Here is an 18,805-nt window from a genome sequence, read left to right as displayed (position 1 = left end):
ACAAAGTGTACATAACCACAAATGTTATTTTGTTCCAAATAAAGTTAACATCTGATATTCAGTCCATATTCAAATTTCCCTAGTCCTCTAAAAATATGTCCCATAGCAGTTTATTCATTCAAATCAAGATCTAGAGGATATATATACATATATTTCATTTGGTTCTTTTAAGGCTTTCAATAAATAAAGTCACCCCTTCCTTTTTTTTCTTTTTAGTGGCTTTGATTTTCATTACTTTACCTAGAATTCCAGATTCTAAAATTTATCAATTGATGTATCTTTTAAATAAACAGCACCAGTCTTGCCCATTGATACAATTCAAATCTGACTTTTTCAGTTCTTCATCCACAAGTTGATCATGGAAAACACTGCAAATCAACAGGTTCTGACAGTAACAAAGAACAACATGAGGCTGAGATTTGAGAAGGGAAAATAAACTGAGGGCAGACAAATCATACAATTAAGTTAAATGCTATCCCTGAAAGTAAACGGAACAGTTTCAAAAGTCACAAGTAGAGGGGAGGCCTTGGTACTTATTTTTTTTTTAATATTCATTAAGCTCCAATGATTGTTTGCTACCATTCTTTTCTACAGTCATGCTGAATAAAGCTATAGCTAAATGGAAGTTAAATTGCATTCATGAAGTGTTAATGGTTACCTCTTTTTATCTGCAGCCTCTCAGAGAAAGCAAACTACAAATAGTGCTACACCAGAAACTAGTTTCTTGACCAACAATGTCGCTTCAGCATGCAATGAACTGGTTCACTCCAAAGTGGTCACGGCTGTTGAAGACAAGAGGTTTTGTATTTTTATATGGCACATCTTTTTGGTCCCTGTGAAAACAATTTTTTTTTAATGTGAACTATCCTCTGACACTTGTGAAGTTACTATCGCTCTTTTATATCCATTAGATCAATATATGGTTCATGGCAGTACTGCACAAGTTTAAAATTTCATTACAGGGCTATGAGCAACATGTGACTCACCTCTGTGAGGGGCTGGGTCAATCTGCAAGAAAGAGTATTTTAGAGTATCATCAAGTTCCAAGATTGCCGCTAGGTTACCACAACAATAACAATAATTTGGAGCACTGAAAATCATTACTGCATTTCAGTCACAGCACCAGTTATATCCCTCCATCACCAGCCAGTGAACTTTACACACCAACATGAGGCCATTGGCATGATTAAATGTCTCAGAAATATCCTGCCCAAAGGTGTAGTCAGCTCCTTGAGGAGATAGAACCCAATCACCATGGTCCCTCTGGATCTGACCACAGCAAGTGATACATTGGACCTTTGCGGGGAACTTCTCGTAGGTGATCAAGAGCTCTGATGTGATCCAGGGTATCTATGGATGGTGAGAGGCCACCATGTAGACAGAAGATCTGCCCAGTCACTGAGGCAGTGAGAGGAAGATAGTCAAAAAGATCTGCAAGATATTTCCAGACACGTGCGTTTCCATATTTCCTGAAATACTCATCATAGAAACCACATACTTATGTAATCTGTCTCCTCCTCTCATGATTTCCTCAAAGAATGGTGAAACGTTCACTGATAAGGAATCATGAGCTACAAGCAGAGTAACTGTTTCCACTGAATAATACCCTCTGTCACCATAATCACCCGCAAACAAGTAATTTGTATCAGGTGATTTACCACCAATTCTAAACAGTTCCACGAGATCATGAAGTTGCCCGTTCACATCTCCGCAGACAGGGACTGGACATCAAACTTCTTGCGCATTGGATTTTTTTGTCAGGATTTCTTTAGCCTTCTTGCAGAGGCTCTTGACCTGGGACATGGACAGCTGCTCGATCCACTGGTCCAGCTCCTTGGTGAATACCTTCTCGTCCATGATGTCACCTGCCTGAACCAGCTACCGCTCCTTGCTCCTCCTGCTGGTACCTGATTCCCGCTGGACTTGTGCCTATACTGGTGGTTGCTCGGCGCTGGCGCTGGCCCTCTGGCTCGTCCCTCTGTGCTCAGCCACTGGCCGCTGCCCTCCTCCACTCTCTCTAGGCCTGACACTCTGCTCTCTGTAATCTCCCTCTCCCTTTCTATGCCACTTATTTGTTTAAAAGGTGGAAGGAGGTGGAGTTGTTTGTCTTATAGAATTTTACAAGTATTGCATTTAGAGCAGGGGTCTGCAACACCACCACCAAGGACCAGTAGGGGTCCTTGACCTATTGAGAACCGGGTTGCTCAGCAGGAGGTGAGCAGCAGGCCAGTGAGTGAGGCTTCATCTGTATTTACAGCTACTCCCCATCACTCTCCCATCACCCCCAGGTGGGACACTGTCCTTCCAGGAAAACAAGCTCAGGGCTCCCACTGACTCTGCGTTAAGATGAGTTCTATAATTAGTTCACTGTTTCACAATGTAATAATAGAAATAAAGTGCACAACAAATGTAATACCCTTGAATCATCCAGAAACCACTCCCCTCCACCACCATCTATAGAAAAACTGTCTTCCAGAAAACCAGTCCCTAGTATCGAAAAAGCTGGGGACCGCTAGTTTAGAGGATTGCTTCTCTGTTCCTTTATTTACGTAATTCCCTGAAAACTAGGAGTTAGATCTAGACTTGAGTTCAACAAGTTTTATTGGAATATTTTATATGTATTTCCATATATTTCTTATGGCACCACTCATAATTTCCCCCACCCCTCTGACAGATGCTGAGATGCAGCGGGTCCTGACGGTGCCAACCTCATGCATTCATTGTAAAACACTTCAGCCTTTCATCTTACAGTTTTAGCATCCACTGATGACCTTTGCCTAGATCCATTGATTCACCAGGATGCTGCAAAACAGCGGTTTTATGTTTCTACCACTCTTTCTGAATTTAATTCCTAAAATTCTTCAATTAAAGATCATTCTTTTAACTGTTTGTAGTTACATGAAATATGCTTCATATAAACAAAAATAGCATAAATGTTGATGATTACTTCCCTTTCTCAGTGCCCATGTTGGTGAGTTGGTGCCCTAGCAATGTGTCACTGTGACAAATTAGATGTTATCTATTAGCATTTGGATCTCCTGGCTTTTTATATATTTAATTTATTTCAGCTTATTTGATCTGATGCTAAAATTGTCCCACTTTTGGTCTCTTCATATGGATTACTAAACTTTTTGTCCAGCCCTCACTGGTCTTTGAAGGCTCAACTTTCTGGCCCTTCAAGATTTCCAGGCTTATCTTGTACAATTCTTGGCCCAGTCCTGAAATCAGCCATCTCCTCAAGAATCCAAAAATCCTCTGGTGGAAAACGGTTCACAAGTCAGAACTCAGGATAATCACTGTAAGCAAGCTGCCATCACTAGTCAGTTTTTTAACCATCAGAGTGATGAAGTACGAAATTCTTTTAAAAAGAAAATAATTAAATGTTACAAACTTACGCTTTGAAGTTTGAAGACTGAAAGGTTTCACTTAAGTTTTTTTATTTTATACTTGAACCTCTTTCCTCTATCCACTGATTGTCTTACTTTAGAATAATATTAGCTTTAATTACTTACTTGCTTTTTAACCTATATCATACATGGGATACTTTCACAATAGCAGAAGCAATATCACCAACAATAAGGTGTTGGATATAGTCTCAAATTTCTTTGCTTTTTTGTTTTTGGTTTTCTTTTGGGTGTGGGGGCATGTTTTTGTTTCTCTTTGTCCTTAGAAGACATTCCACTCTGAATACAGAGTCAAAATTCTGCATTTTAAAGCCACTTACTTAGGTAATGTTTTGTTCTGGGCAGTTATGTCATCAGCTTGATACAATTAGGCTCATTAGTCTTAGTTTCTTCTCAGCTTCTACAGATGTGTTTATCTGTTTTTTGATGCTGTAACATATATATATGGTTGCAAATTCAAACTATAAAATAAGAAAAATCACTACCTTCTCTGCCCCTCATCCATAAATTATATTTTTAGTGGTTTTTGACTTATTCTTGCCCTCCTTACTATTGAAAATAGACATATGTGTATGTAAAAGTAACAAACCATAAGCACTTTTTTGGTCTGCTTTTTAAAAAAACTGAACAGTGTACCCTGAAGATCTCACCCATCCCACTCTTCCCTCTACCCGCATCCTACCCAGGTGTTGGGATGCCCTGGGCCTTATTCCACACTCCCCCGCAAATGGTCACTTCCGGTATGTTTGTAATCTTTTGCATTTACAAACAGTGTTGTAGTGAATAGCTTGTGCATATGGTGATTTCTACTTTTGCCAGTGTATCTTTGGAACAGATCCCTAGAAGTAGATTTGTTGAGTTAAAGGGCACATGTGTGTGTCATGTGTTAGATGCTGTCAAATCCACTCTGTGGAGATTGAACAACCAATAATGAATGTAAACAATGTGCAAAAATATGGGTTAAGACATAGCGCCCTATCTATACACACCTGGTGACTGGGGAGCCTCTCGATGTTCTACCCAAGGGTCAGACCTGGCTAGACCTCACGCAGGAACACCCAGGCCCTGGGAGTCCTGGAAGGAGCCATGAGGCACCACTGTCTTTACTTTGGCTGAAATCACAGTTTAACAGGCAGCCCTGTTTATCTCAGGCTGAGCAGGAGCTCTGCGAGATTTTTTTTTTTTTTTTTGGGTCCTCTTTGATTGATAAAAACACTTCAAAATTATCTCTTTCTATGTTTGGTTTAGCAGTTAAAATGTTTCAAGGCATGAATTTTATTGGGGAATTAAATCAGAATTCTATCCATTTGTCCTCAGCAAATGGATATTATTGAATTTGCTGGTTTATATGACACTGCTGATCTTTCTTCACAAATGGAAGGAAAATTAACCTAGCTAATATGTATTCAGTCTCTTATTCAGTCAACCAACTTGAATTGCATCTCCCCTCTGTCCCCTCTGTACTCACACCTCTAGGCCAGAAATAAAAATCTGCACAGTCTGAAAGCTGAATCCCTCCAGCTTTTGAATCCCTTCAAATGAACAATGTATGCACATTTCTTGGAGAATTGGCTCACACTAGATTTTTTGGAAAAAAGAAAGTTCAGTTGCTAACATTTAAAAATCAGGAGATTATACATAAATTTACAGATTTCTGACTTCTCTCGTAAACTTGGCCAACCAGCCTGCTTTCCATTGTGGCAGCCTGTCCCTGGTTGAAGCAGAGGTGAGGCTTCCCCCAGTGGTAGGACCTGTGCTGCCCAGTGTCCAGGATATCTACCCAGCCTTTCCATTCATTTCTCTTCCTCCTGGGCCATAAATCTGTGAGAACTGACCTAGACTGCTAGCCCCTGATGATACGGACCACCTGTGTGTTACTGGACTTTGACTTTCCAGCGTCCTACCCAGACTCCAGCACACAGGGCTCTCTTTATATGTTTGGTGGGTGATATAAGATATCTTGTGGATGCCTGCATCACCTTTCTTACAATACTAAAACCATGTAATTGCAATACTGCTCCAGCCTAGATCTTTGATACAGACTGGCAGCAAAGGTGCCCCTGATCTGTGCCAATGTCCCACTACCCAAAGCCACTCATATGTCACTGGGCTGCTCCTAAAGTCTTCACTTTGCTGTTTGATCTCTTTTGCGCCTAGCAATCTCCTCCCCAACTGAGCACAGCCATGTACATCTCATGTTGTCTCTAGGACGACCACACGAGATCACGAATGTATAGCCTGGCCCCCAGCATTTCTGTTTATCACATTCTTAGCAGTGTTTTGTCTCCAAGTTGGCAAGAGTCTCCCCATTCTTAGTTTAGTTTAATTTTTCAGCCAAGCCTCAAGGAAGGGATTACAGTAGAAATCTCTGTAATCTGAGAATTTTCCAAATCCCATGTGCACAGAGACTGACAGAGGTAAACATTTTATGGGAATTCCTGTGGCAAAGTGGTAAGGAATCTGCCTGCAATGTAGGAGATCCAAGTTTGGTCCCTGAGTCGGGAGGATCCCCTGGAGGATGAAATGGCAACCCACTGCAGCATTCTTGGCTGGAAAATTCCATGGACAGGGGAGCCTGAAGAGTCCATGAGGTTGCAAAGAGTCGAAATGACTGAGCATGCACACATGACCTTCCTTATCAGAGCCATTAGTGGCCTAAAGAGGCAAATTAGGGCAAGTCGGAGCATATATAACTAGGAGCTTGTGTTCACCACTGCAAGCTCAGGACTTAATCTTCCCTGAGTCCTTGGAGCCAGGAAAGAAGCATGAAGTGGCTTGTGCTGCTTGGACTGGTGGCTCTCTCGGAGTGCATAGTCAAGTAAGTATGGGGACAGTTAGTGGCATCATTTCTCTTTCTGGGATTTCTCTTGTCATCCTCTTATCCTTCCACCCATCAGGGTTAGAAGAGAAAGAATTCCCTGGCAGTCCAAAGATCAACTCTCACCCATTGATGAGACCCTCGTCATGGGCACTGTGAGGTGAAAGCATCTTGAGGTAGGCCTGCAGGGTTGCACAACTCTGGGGGTGCCAGTCACATTAGGATCTATGTAAGAATAGCACTCCCTGAAATTGTTCACTGCACAACCTGTGCAACTCTAGGTATGGTGCTGTGGCAACCCATTTCTCCTGAACTTGCCTCAAGGGCTTGTCTTTGCGCTCTCTCCTATTCTGGGTGTATGTATTTATGTCTTCATCTGCACAGGCGCCAAATGGTCAGATGGCTTACCCAAGATTACACAACAGAACCTGTATGCAGACCTAGGTTTTTGACATGTCTTTGCACGGCATTCTGATAAAAGGTGACACTCATAAGAATGCTTGGAAAATACACAGTGCCATTACAATGCCATCATATGACAGCCACGCTGTAATACAGACAGCTGACTGCTAACCCTTCTTTGTTTCCCTTTTCCCCATGCTCAATAAAAGAATCCCTATAAAGAAGAAGCAGACCCTGCAAGAAGTTTTCAGGGTAAAAATCCTGACAAAAAATTTCCTGCAAGCAAAAGCTTACAGTCTGTCTGACAATTCTGGTGTTTGACCAGAGTTTCTCATCTCATCCCCTGAGGAACATCTTGAACGTGAGTGTTGGGAGGATGGTGCTCCACAGCGCCCCCTGGTGCTCTGGCCTAGCACAGGGGCTCATCTGGAGGTGCCAGGTGGGATGCTTGGACTGGGGCTCCTGCAGGAGGCAGAAACAGCAGGGAACAGGACCCCATTCCCAGAAGGAGAAGGCACTCAAATCCTCAAATCTTGGTCTGTGGTGACTGGGCCCATCAATGACCAGGTGGCAAGTTAACATCCATTTCTGTGCCAAAGACATTAGATTGAGGGAGATTGTTCTTTCTGAACAAAGTGAGCTGTTAAGATGAAGAGTGAGCCATGACTAATCAAAAGATAGCCAACTGCAACCAAGTGTGAATCCTCAGGTAGAGAAAGGTCACCCGCTGCAAATCCAGGAATGATACCCGAAAAAAGTTACTGAGCCCCAAAAGCATGTGAGGCCATAAAAGTCCAAGACTATAGCTATTGTTTCTGCTTCTTTCTTTCTTTTTTTTTTTTTTAAGAGTCTTATCTCTTCTTCAAGAATGCACAGACCAGGCTGAGAGAGAGGCAAAGACTGAATACATGTCAAATGAAAGGGCCACTTGCATGTTGCTGACAGGACATGGTCTGAGTTTAGAGGGAGTGGCCTGGGGTGACCTAGGAGGCCCACCTGGAGAAGGAGGCCCTCAGTCTGGGGCTTGAAGAAGAGACTGCAGAGCTTCTCAAATGAAGCAACGGGTCTGAGCAGAGGCTGTGAGGAGGAACGGTTGGAAAGTGATTTCTGGAGACCTGCGTTGCCCAGAGGGAAGCAGTACTCTGGGAATCAGGGGTGATCAGGAAGACTGGCCTGCGTGAACCTCCCCTCCCTGGCCCCTGTAGGTGGCCTACATCAGCAGCATCACCATTGGAACACCCCCTCAACAGTCCCAGGTCGTCTTTGTCACCGGCTCATCTGACTTGTGGGTGCCCTCTGTCGACTGCCAAAGTTTCAGGTGCTGTGAGTAACTGTTGCCCCCATCGTGTCCTCCCCCTCCCCCCCTCCATCTTGGCATCTGACAGATATGCATCTCTTGTGTCGGCAGATACACATAACACATTCAACCCTACTCAATCCAGCACCTTCCAGGGCATGAGGAGGACAATAAACCTCAGCTTTGGCTCTGGGAGAATGAGTGGATATCTTGACTCTGATATCATTTGGGTAATGTGGGAACCAGGGGCTTAGCCAGGGCTGGCCCTGGGAGCAACTGCTACCTGCAAGACAGATGCAGGACCAGCTGGCAGAGATTGTCCATCCCCAAATCCCCTAGTGACTAGCCACCTGCCCAGGAGGGCCCTGTCTCTGAGGAGACAGCTCCCCTGCTGACACACAAGCTCCCAGAACAACTAACCCAGAGAGGGGCTTGACATGTGGATTTGTAGCTCTTTCACCCATGAGCAGCTCGGAGTTCATTTTGCTGGAGCAGAAAGAGGGGATAATAAAGCACCCACTTTTCTATTCTCAGACTCTACAGGGTACATTCATGGTAATAACTTGTTTGATCCTGAAACAACCACAGGAAGGAAGTACTATTATTAGCTCCATGATAAGGATAAGGGACATGAGGTGCAGCAAGTCGGGGCCCTACCCAGGTCACACATTTTTCAAGTAATGGAGCTTGGCTGTCCTTCAGGACTCAAGTGGGGAGAGCATAAAACTGATCTGGGGCCCCCAGACAGCACAGGACTTCAGGTACCCAGGCAGGTATAGCAGGGGTCACAGATGTGGGAGGGGCCGGGTAAATGGGATCTCACTCCAGAGGACCTTTGAGACTAATAAAACCTATGGCCTGCCTCCCCGTAAGTGCCTAGTATATTCCTCCTGTGTCTCTCTGTCTCTCTTCTTCTCACACATACACTCACACACAGGTATGCACATCAGCAAAAGCCTCTTTCCCAGGCCGAATTTTTTTTTTCATTTATTTTTATTAGTTGGAGGCTCATTACTTTACAATATTGTAGTGGGTTTTGTCATACATTGACATGAATCAGCCATGGAGTTACATGTATTCCCCATCCCGATCCCCCCTCCCACCTCCCTGTCTACATTACAGCATGCTAACACATATATATGGAATTTAGAAAGATGGTAATGATAACCCTATATGCAAAACAGAAAAAGAGACACAGAAGTACAGAACAGACCCAGGCCAAATTTTAAGAACTGAATTTTAAGGCCAAATCATAAGAACCCTGCCAGTGACATTGTATAATGGGCTTCGGTCTTCCTGGAGAGATACAGAATCCACAATGCATTGCCATGAATTCAGTCCATTTCTGTCATCACGTCATAGTGATGCCAAAGAGAAGTCTGCTCAGCTGTAAGCCCCATGGACAGTACTGGTCACAGGCAAGTGAAGTTAAATTGAAACCATGCCCTTAGCACCCTTGGGCCTTGGCTTTCCAGAATAATTATAGATGAGACAAAGAGAAAGCCAGACCACCAGCATGGAGACCTCTGAGGGTATATCTGAGCACTCAGGTCACTGGAGAGGACCTGGCCTTCCTCGTAAGATTGGGTGGTGGAACCAGGTTAGGCTGCCCAACTTTAACCCTCTTCTTTGGCACTCAGTATATGGGGACCAACCTTGGTCAGATACTCAGTCCATCTGAGCCTCGATTTCTGCATGTGTAAAATAAAAACAACCATAGTAGTGCCTCTGATGGGTGAAGAAGAACAGCCTGCAGACAGTGCCTGGTGTTACTCTCTTCCAACAAGCCCCTGCATCCTTCTCTATTCAGCCAGCTGGATATCGCTAGCGTGGTGATGGTTGGTGGAGTCGACAATTCCTACTTCCACGGAGATCTCAAGTGGATACCAGTGATTGAACCACGCTACTGGCAGATAATCATGGATCAGTAAGCCTCTCCCTCTGAGGGTCACCCCAATGATGCTTCCACACATGCACACAGACAGACACACACAGTCACACACAGACACTGGCTCCACCCACAAACATACATAAAAACACATACGAGACACATATAAACACACTCATAGGCACAGATATAAACATGCACAGCACACAGATATGTACAAACACAGACACACAAGTATAGATACACACATCACCCATGGGTTCATAATTGCCTCTTGCCTCCTGTCCAGGCCTCTGACCAGGGTCCTGAAAGGGTCCAGCAAGGACTGGGCAGCTGGAGGAGGGCTACACTCCTATGCCATGAGGTGGGGAGCATGGTTAGAAGATCCTACAGTGTGGTGAAAAGAGGATCAGGGGGAATTTCACAAGTCTGGACGGGGTTGTGTTAAGATGACCTACTCACCAGGGCTACCCAGGACCTAGAGTGTTCTCAGGACACGGAATTGCCAGTTGAAAAACTAGGAAAGTCCTGAAAGTCTGGGAAAACTGATCCACTCAGGGAGAAGCTACCCAGCAGTGAAGAGAGGTTGGCTGCAGTCTTGAGACCTGGAACAATTCATAAAAAGAGACACTCCACCTAAACAATGCTACCAACCACCCAAACCAGGCACACAGTGGGGCAGCAGCTGTGACTGAATCAGGAAGCTGGGATGCAAGAGTAGCCTGAGAACAAGGGGCAATAATAGATGAGATTCTGCATGATACCCTCAGACAAAAGCTTTCCTGTCCTTTGGAGGCCTCCTGGGTCTGCTCATGCTCCCCTAGCAGGGGACCTCAGTGTCTGAGCCAGGGGAGGGGGCGGTGCTGGGAAACAACCACTCCCAGGGCAGCCTGTGTCTCCCCCACCACCACTCAGAACACCTACTGCCCTGGGGAACCTCCATATTCACTGTATGGGCTGACCCATCATTGGTGAGACACCAGATATAGGTCTCTGGATGTTCTTCATTCATTCATTCAACAAACATATCTCATGCATCCGTTGTGTGCTGGGCACTTGAGGAAGGCTCTAAGGATACAACTCGCCTTCACATCTAGTGACGGAGACAAAGATGAAATGACTCGCACGGTAGTTCAATAGTGAATTACCACTTTGGTACATGCTAGACATGAGGAAGGGCCTACAGAGAGTGACCAAGACAGGTGTTTGATCTAGTCTGGGGTGAAGAATTCCCTGAAAAAGTGACAGTTAAGCTGGAACCTGGAAGATAAGGAGAAATTAACTATAGAAAGGGGATGAGGGTCTTCTAGGAAGAGCACCAGCACAGGTCCTGAGACACGAAACAGCCAGTTTATTCAAGAACTGAAAGGAAGTCCAAAAGGTGATGTGACCAGAATAAAGGTAAACAGAGTCAGGGCCAGAACTGAATGTCTCTTCAGGAGACAGTTGGGCAGGGGGCAGTTGTTGAAGAGATTTCAGGCTGACCCTTGTGCCTGCTTTGTTCCTCTCTCTGTCTCTCAGTGTCTCCGTGAACGGAAAGGTTATTGCTTGTTACCACCATTGTCAGGCCATTGTGGATACTGGGAGCTCATTGCTGATTGGCCCAACTGATGTGGTCAGCAGCATTCAGAGGCACATCAACCCCAATCCCATCGGGGATAGCAAGGTGAAGGGTCATGCCACGAAGTCGTTCTTGAGCTCCCCAAACACCAAGGATCACCTGGGCCAACCATTCTCCCTCTTTTTCTTACAGCAAATGATGTCATGTAGTGATGCCACGAACCCGCCTCCTGTTATCTTCACCATCAGTGGCACTGACTTCCCAGGGACCCCTAAATACTACATCCAGAAGGTGAGGGTTCATTCCTGGGGGCTGGTTGCCAAATCTGGGACTTGCTGGAAACCTTGGGCTGCTGCTGGGAGGAGGGCGCCCCCTGCAGGTCAAGCCACGCCATTGACGGTGCTGCCGAGCTCTGTGGCTGGGCCGGTGCTTCCCACAAATCAACCACTGGAGAGAAGAGGGCCCTCTGGTAGATCCATCATCCTGAAATAAATAGAGAGACACACCCCGTGCCAGCAGTGTCGAGGCAAAAGGGGAGGGGAACTCTAAGGTCCTCAGACCTCAAAGAGCTTCAGTTCAACCGAAGCCCTCAGATGGATGAACGCAGAAAGTCAGCTCTAGCAATCCTTGAAATAGACAGGTGACAAGGGGGAGTGCTGGCCCACCCTAGTGATTGACAGTCTCCCTTCCCTTCTCAAAAGAGGCTGATGGGCTCAAAAAAAGGCATTAAGGAAGAGAGGAAATTTCAGTAATTCTAAACCCCCCGCCTCATGGAGGAGTGAAGAAGCCTGCTTGGGTTGAGGGATATCTACACTGAATTCCATGCAACCCATTGTATGGAATGGTTGGTGCAAAAGGGACCTGGAGGCAAATTAGGGGTGATGAGGGCTACAGACCAGGGGAGCACCAGGGGAAATCACTCAACCCAGTCTGGAGTGGCCAAAGAGGATGAGTATAGGTCCAAGGAGGCTTCCTAGTGGGGTTAAATACAATATAAAGGGGAGGTTTTGGGCACTGCTATTTAAAGTGGATAACCAACAATTACCTACTGTGTTGAACATGGAACTCTGCTTGATGTTATGTAATAACCTGGATGGGAGGGGAGCCTGGAGGAGAATGGATACATGTAGATGTATGGCTGTCCACTTGAAAGTATCACAGTACTGCTAACTGGCTACACTGTGATACAAAATCAAAATCTTTTAGAAAAAGAATGGGTTGTGGGGAAGGGTGAGAAGAATAGGCATTTTCTGCAGAGCACAGAGCAAGCAGGAGTTGAAAGGAAAGAAACAGAAGAGTGTGAGGGGAATTGTGTGAAATTCTTGTTCTTTTTTTAAAAAAGTATTTTGAAGTATACCTGATTTACAATGTTGTGTTAATTTCTGCGGAACATCAAAGTCACTCAGTTTTATGTATGTACAAATATATACACATTCTTTTTCATGTTCTTTTCCATTACAGTGTATCACGGGATACTGAATACAGTTCCCTGTGCTATACAGTAGGACTTTGTTGCTTAACCATTTGAATCTGATAATCCCAAACTCCCAATCCTCTCCTCCTTCCCTCATCATGACAACCATGTTTGGCCCTTCTTGTTCCTGTACACCCACTTCTGCAGCTGCTGTGAGAGCCACTTGATTCTTCCCAAAGGAGGGAAAAGATGGAAAAGCTGTCTGCTCTGGATATTGAGGGGGATGGCAGGTAAGGGCTTAGGCTGACTGGTATGTATTTCTGCCTCCCCCAGATTTCCAAGAGCCTCTGCTTTAGCAGTTTTCAAGGGGGCACAGAGAACATGTTTCCCTTGGAGACCTGGATCCTGGGTGACGTCTTCCTGAGAGCATATTTCTCAGTTTTCGATTGGAGTAAAAACAGGATTGGCCTGGCTCCCGCAGCGTAAATCTGCACTGCTATAGGAAACACTCAGGCCCACTCCAAACACACACACCCAGGTAGGGCCATCCCACCCAGGGATGCTGAGGAACTGCGTCTCATGATCTGCAAGGCCCTATTCTCAGTAAGGAATAAACAGTTTCACTCTTAATGGTGCTAAAACAGATGGGTGTCTCTGTTTGGTTCTGGGAGGGTGTAATGATTGGGAAGGAGCAGGAACCAGGTCTGAACCACAAGTGAGAGGAGCCCAGTTCCAAATGGCTTCAAGGAAAGGGGGACTTATTGGAAGGACACTGGGGATCCAGTGACAGGAAGATGTTCTAGACCATGGAAGTGTTTCTGACTGCACCACCAACTCCACCATTCCCCTCCAGAGGGATAGGGGTGTTGTGCCTTCATACTCAGTCACATCTGACTCTATACGACCCCATGAACTGTAGCCCCCCCCCCAGGCTTCTCTGTCCATGGGATTCTCCAGGCAAGAATACTGGAATGGGTTGCCATTTCCTTCTCCAGGGGATCTTCCCAACCCAGGGATCAAATCCATATCTCCTGCATTTCAGGTGAATTCTTTAACTCTTGAGTCATCGGGGAAGCCAGCTTTCAGAGGGATGGTAAGGGATAATAAAAATAGTTTCTATCCATCCTCCGCATCTCAGAGGAACATTGGCAGTGAATTTCTGCCCTAGGGGGATCTCTGTGAGGCCCTTCAAGTTGAAATGATTCCTGTTTCCCTTCCACCCCAGTTACCAGCTCTCTGCCACCCACACTAACTGTGTCCTTTCCAGTCCCATTTGCCAAGTTTTGGCCCGTGTGGATCCCTGAGCCATCCCCTCCTCCAGGGCAAAGCACACCCCTTCCCTTGGCCCCCAGAGCTGCTGGGGAGGAAGCCATTCACGTAAAAGGAGACCCAGGATGCACAGAGCTTTCAGCCTGTCTGTGCTTCCTTCAGAGGCAGAGCTACAAACCATTTGATTTGAGCTGCCATGGTTTGACACTTGCAAGTGAAAGTTTCACTATTTCCCACCTAGGGATCTGAGATAGAGAGCCTGGCTAGGGATGAGGGGTCAGAGGCAGAGGGAGACCCAGAAAAAGAAAAAAAAAATAAATGGGTGAACTAGTAGATGCTCCCACCAGACCACACTGCTGTTTTCATGTTGGGAGACATGTATGGTCTCAGCATGGGTACTGCCATGAAATCAACTAGAACTTGTAGACTTCAGTGAGAGAATAGGCAAGAAAAAAACAGCAAAAAGATAAGTCTTGAACACTTCTTTAAGAGTATAACTTTGTTAAATCTTTTTGGAGACGTTTTGTCCTAAACATACATATGACCTTTGTCACAACAATTTTGCTTCTAAAGTTTATTTTAAAGCAGTGAGCAGAAGCACCAGCAAATATAAATAAGCAAGAATGAAATCCTCAGAATCTCCTAAAAAAGAGACTATCTAGGACTTCCCAAAATTCATTCAGCATAAAGAGTCCACATCATAAATAGGCCATCACACAACCAATTACCTGATAATTGTATTTAATGTTATGGGAAATCCTTCCAATAAGACACTGAGAGAAAAGAACAGAATACAAAACAGCATGATCCCAGGTTTGCAGAGCACATGGAAGACAGTGCAGCAACCTCACCAGGCATGTACATCTTGGAGCTTTCCTCAGTTCAGTTCAGTTGCTCAGTCGTGTCTGACTCTTTCTGACCCCATGGACTGCAACATGCCAAGCTTTCCTGTCCATCACCAACTCCCAGATCTTGCTCAAACTCATGCCCATCAATTCTGATGCCAAACAACCATCTCATCCTCTGTCTCCCCTTCTCCTCCTGCCTTCAATCTTTCCCAACATCAGGGTCTTTTCCAATGAGTCAGTTCTTCACATCAGGTGGCCAAAGTATTGGAGCTTCAGCTTCAACATCAGTCCTTCCAATGAATATTCAGGACTGATTTCATTTAGAATTGACTGGTTGGATCTCCCTGCAGTCCAAGGGACTCTCAAGAGTCTTCTCCAGCACCACAGTTAAAAAGCATCAATCCTTTGGCCCTCAGCTTTCTTTATGGTCCAACTCTCACATCCATACATGACTACTGGAAAAACCATAGCTTTGACTAGATGGACCTTTGTCAGTAAAGTAATGTCTCTGTTTTTTAATATGCTGTCTAGGTTGGTCATAGTTTTTCTTCCAAGGAGCAGGCAGCCTTTAATTTCATGGCTGCTGTCACCATCTGCAGTGATTTTGGAGCCCAAAAAATAAAATCTCTCACCTTTTCCATTGTTTCCCCATCTATTTGCCATGAAGTGCTGGGACCAGATTTTATGATATTAGTTTTTTGAATGTTGAGCTTTAAGCCAACTTTTTCACTCTCCTCTTTCACTTTCATCAAGAGGCTCTTCAGTTCCTCTTTGCTTTCTGCTATAAGGGTGGTATCATCTGCGTATCTGAGGTTATTGATATTTCTCTCAGCAATTGTGATTCCAGCTCGTGCTTCATCCAGCCCAGCATTTCTCATGATGCATTCTGCATATGTTAAACAAACAATGTGACAATACACAGCCTTGTCGTACTCCTTTTCAACTGAACCCCCTCCCTATCCCCTCTCTAATCCCACCTCTATCCAAGAACTAAAAGCCTGCACAGCCTTAAGCCTGAATCCAGCACACAGTTGTTGGAGACTTGGCTCTCATTATGCTGTTTGGAATTTTTTTAAAAAGAGGTTAGTTGCTAACATTTAAAATCAGAAGATTGTACATAAATATTCAGACTTCTGACTTCTTTCTAAACTGGGCCAATCAGCCTGCTTTCCAGCATGGCAACCACTGGCTGGAGCTGAGGAGAGGCTGCCCCGGGGGTAGCGCCTGTGATGCTGGGTGTCCAGGATGTACTTCCATCATTTCTCTTGCCTCCTAGGCCATGAGTTTGTGAGAACTGCCTTAGTCTGCTAGCTCCCTGAAGATAAGGACCACCTGTGTCTTACTCAACTTTGACTTTCCAGCATCCTATCCAGACCCCAGCACACAGGGCTCTCCTTATATGTTTGTTGGATGATATAAAGTGTCTTGTTGATGCATGCATCACATTTCTTCCAATATTGAAGCTCTGTAATTGTAATACTGCTCCAGCCTAGATCTTTGACACAGACTGGCATCAAAGGTGCCCTTGATCTTTGCCATCCATCCCAATACCTGAAGTTACTCACATGTCACTGGGCTGCCCCTAAAGTCTTCATTTTGCCATTTGAACTCTTTTCCTCTTAGCAATCTCCTTTCCAGCTGAGGACAGCAATGCACTTACATGATGTGTCAAGGAAGACCACAAAAGATCACACATGTGTGGCATGGCCCATAGCATTTACACTTTTCACATTATTAGGAGTGTTTGTCTCCAAGTTTACAAGAGTCTCATCACTTTTATTTTAGTTTAACTTTTCAGCCATGACTCAAGGAAGAGATTAACAGTACAGACTCGCTGTCAAAGGGACCACAACCATCCTGGATAACCAGAGGAATTATGGTCATTTCTCAGATCATTTTTGCTTTTTTTTTTCATTTATTTTTATTAGTTGGAGGCTAATTACTTTACAATATTGTAGTGGTTTTTGCCATACATTGACATGAATCAGCCATGGAATTACATGTGTTTCCCATCCCGATCCCCCCCTCCCACCTCCCTCCCCACCCCATCCTTCTGGGTCTTCCCAGTGCACCAGCCCTGAGCACTTGTCTCATGCATCCAACCTGGGCTGGTGATCTGTTTCACCCTTGATAGTATACTTGTTTCAATGCGATTCTCTCAGAACATCCCACCCTCGCCTTCTCCCACTGAGTCCCAAAGTCTGTTCTGTACATCTGTGTCTCTTTTTCTGTTTTGCATATAGGGTTATCATTACCTTCTTTTTAAATTCCATATATATGCATTAGTATACTGTATTGGTCTTTATCTTTCTGGCTTACTTCACTCTGTATAATGGGCTCCAGTTTCATCCATCTCATTAGAACTGATTCAAATGAATTCTTTTTAATGGCTGAGTAATATTCCATAGTGTATATGTACGATAGCTTCCTTATCCATTCATCTGCTGATGGGCATCTAGGTTGCTTCCATGTCCTGGCAATTATCAACACCATTTTTGCTTTCTACTTGAGCTCATAAGTCTGAACTGGACAAGCCCTCTCTATAAATTAGTTATAAGATGCTTTCAGTTGCATGAAAAATTATAGACCACCAGATCCAGTATATTCCTGAGAAACAGTCTAGCCTAGGAGAACTGTGTTGCAAGGATCACATCTGGCCCCACTATTGGGTTTTTGTCAATAAAGCTTTATTGGAACACAACCATGCTCATGAGTTCAAGGACAGCAGTTTGGTCCAGGGGGGTAGAAGTAAGAAGGATAGCAATGGAAGGTGTCAGGATATGGGTTGGAGGAAAAGGCAGCAGGATTTACTGATGGATTTGATACGGGAGGAAGGAGAGGGATGGCAGGAATGTTTCCCTGGTTACTAATATTTCACCGGGAGTCCAGGACCAGTGACAGAATTTGCAGAAGCCAATGCAAAATGAACATATGAGACCTTTTGGTCAAAACATATTAGGAACTTCAAGACAGGGATAGCAGAGACGGGGAGCCTGTTCAGCTGTGAGCCCCATGGACAGCACTGGTCACAGGCAAGTGAAGCCAATCCTGGGTGTGCCTGAACACCCACGCTCAAAGCATCCTCTGGCTTTAGCTTTCCTGAAAAACGACAAGCTAGACGAGGAGGAAGCCTGGCCCCTCAAGCATGGTGTCCTCTGAGAGGGTATCTCAGCAGTCAGGTTGCTGGAGAGGACCAGGCACTCTTCAGAAGGTTGGGTAGTCAGAGCTTTGAACCTCTTCTGTGGCACTCATTTGACAGTAACTGACCCGGGTCAGGTACTCAATCCCTCAGAGCCTCAATTTCTGCATCTTTAAAATGGGGACAGTAGTAGTGCCTCTGATTTGTGGGGAAGCACAGCCCTCAGACAGTGCTTGGCGTTACTCTCCTCCAACCAGCCCCCTTCTTCCTTCTCTCTTCAGCTGGCCAGAGAACAGCAGTGTGATCATGTTTGGAGGAGTGGATCATGCATACTACAAGGGAGACCTCAGATGGGTACCTGTGACCCAAGCCTGCTACCGGCATATGCTCATGGGCCGGTAAGCCTCTCCCTCTGGGGGCCACCCCAAGTGATACCCCCACACATGCATGGGTACACATGCAGACACACATAATTGCATGCACAGTCACAAACAAACATATGCTCCACATAGAGACACATATAAACACACTTACAGACACACATACAAACACACACAGGCTCACAGATATAAACACACATACACACAGAGACACAAACATAGATATGCCTCACCCACGGGTTCATAACTGCTCCCTGGAACCTAACCAGGTCTCTGACCAGGGTCCTGAAAGGGTCCAAAGAGTCCTGGGCACCTGGGGGAGGGCTGCATCCCTATAATGTGAGGTGGGGGACCATGGATTGAGAAACCTATGTTGTGCTGAAAA

At 45.1% G+C, this 18,805-nt stretch overlaps 2 pseudogenes; one reads left to right on the top strand and one right to left on the bottom strand.

Annotated features, from left to right (window-relative positions):
• Positions 1-945: 945 nt before the first annotated feature.
• Positions 946-1,857, bottom strand: LOC122706120 (annotated as a pseudogene).
• Positions 1,858-6,169: 4,312 nt separating this feature from the next.
• Positions 6,170-18,442, top strand: LOC122706103 (annotated as a pseudogene).
• The last annotated feature ends 363 nt before the right edge of the window (positions 18,443-18,805 follow it).

The sequence above is a fragment of the Cervus elaphus genome, chromosome 2 (genome assembly GCF_910594005.1).
Source record: "Cervus elaphus chromosome 2, mCerEla1.1, whole genome shotgun sequence".
Classification (NCBI taxonomy): Eukaryota; Metazoa; Chordata; class Mammalia; order Artiodactyla; family Cervidae; genus Cervus; species Cervus elaphus.
Note: the sequence above shows the minus strand (reverse complement) of the source record. Positions and strands in the feature narration are given on the sequence as shown.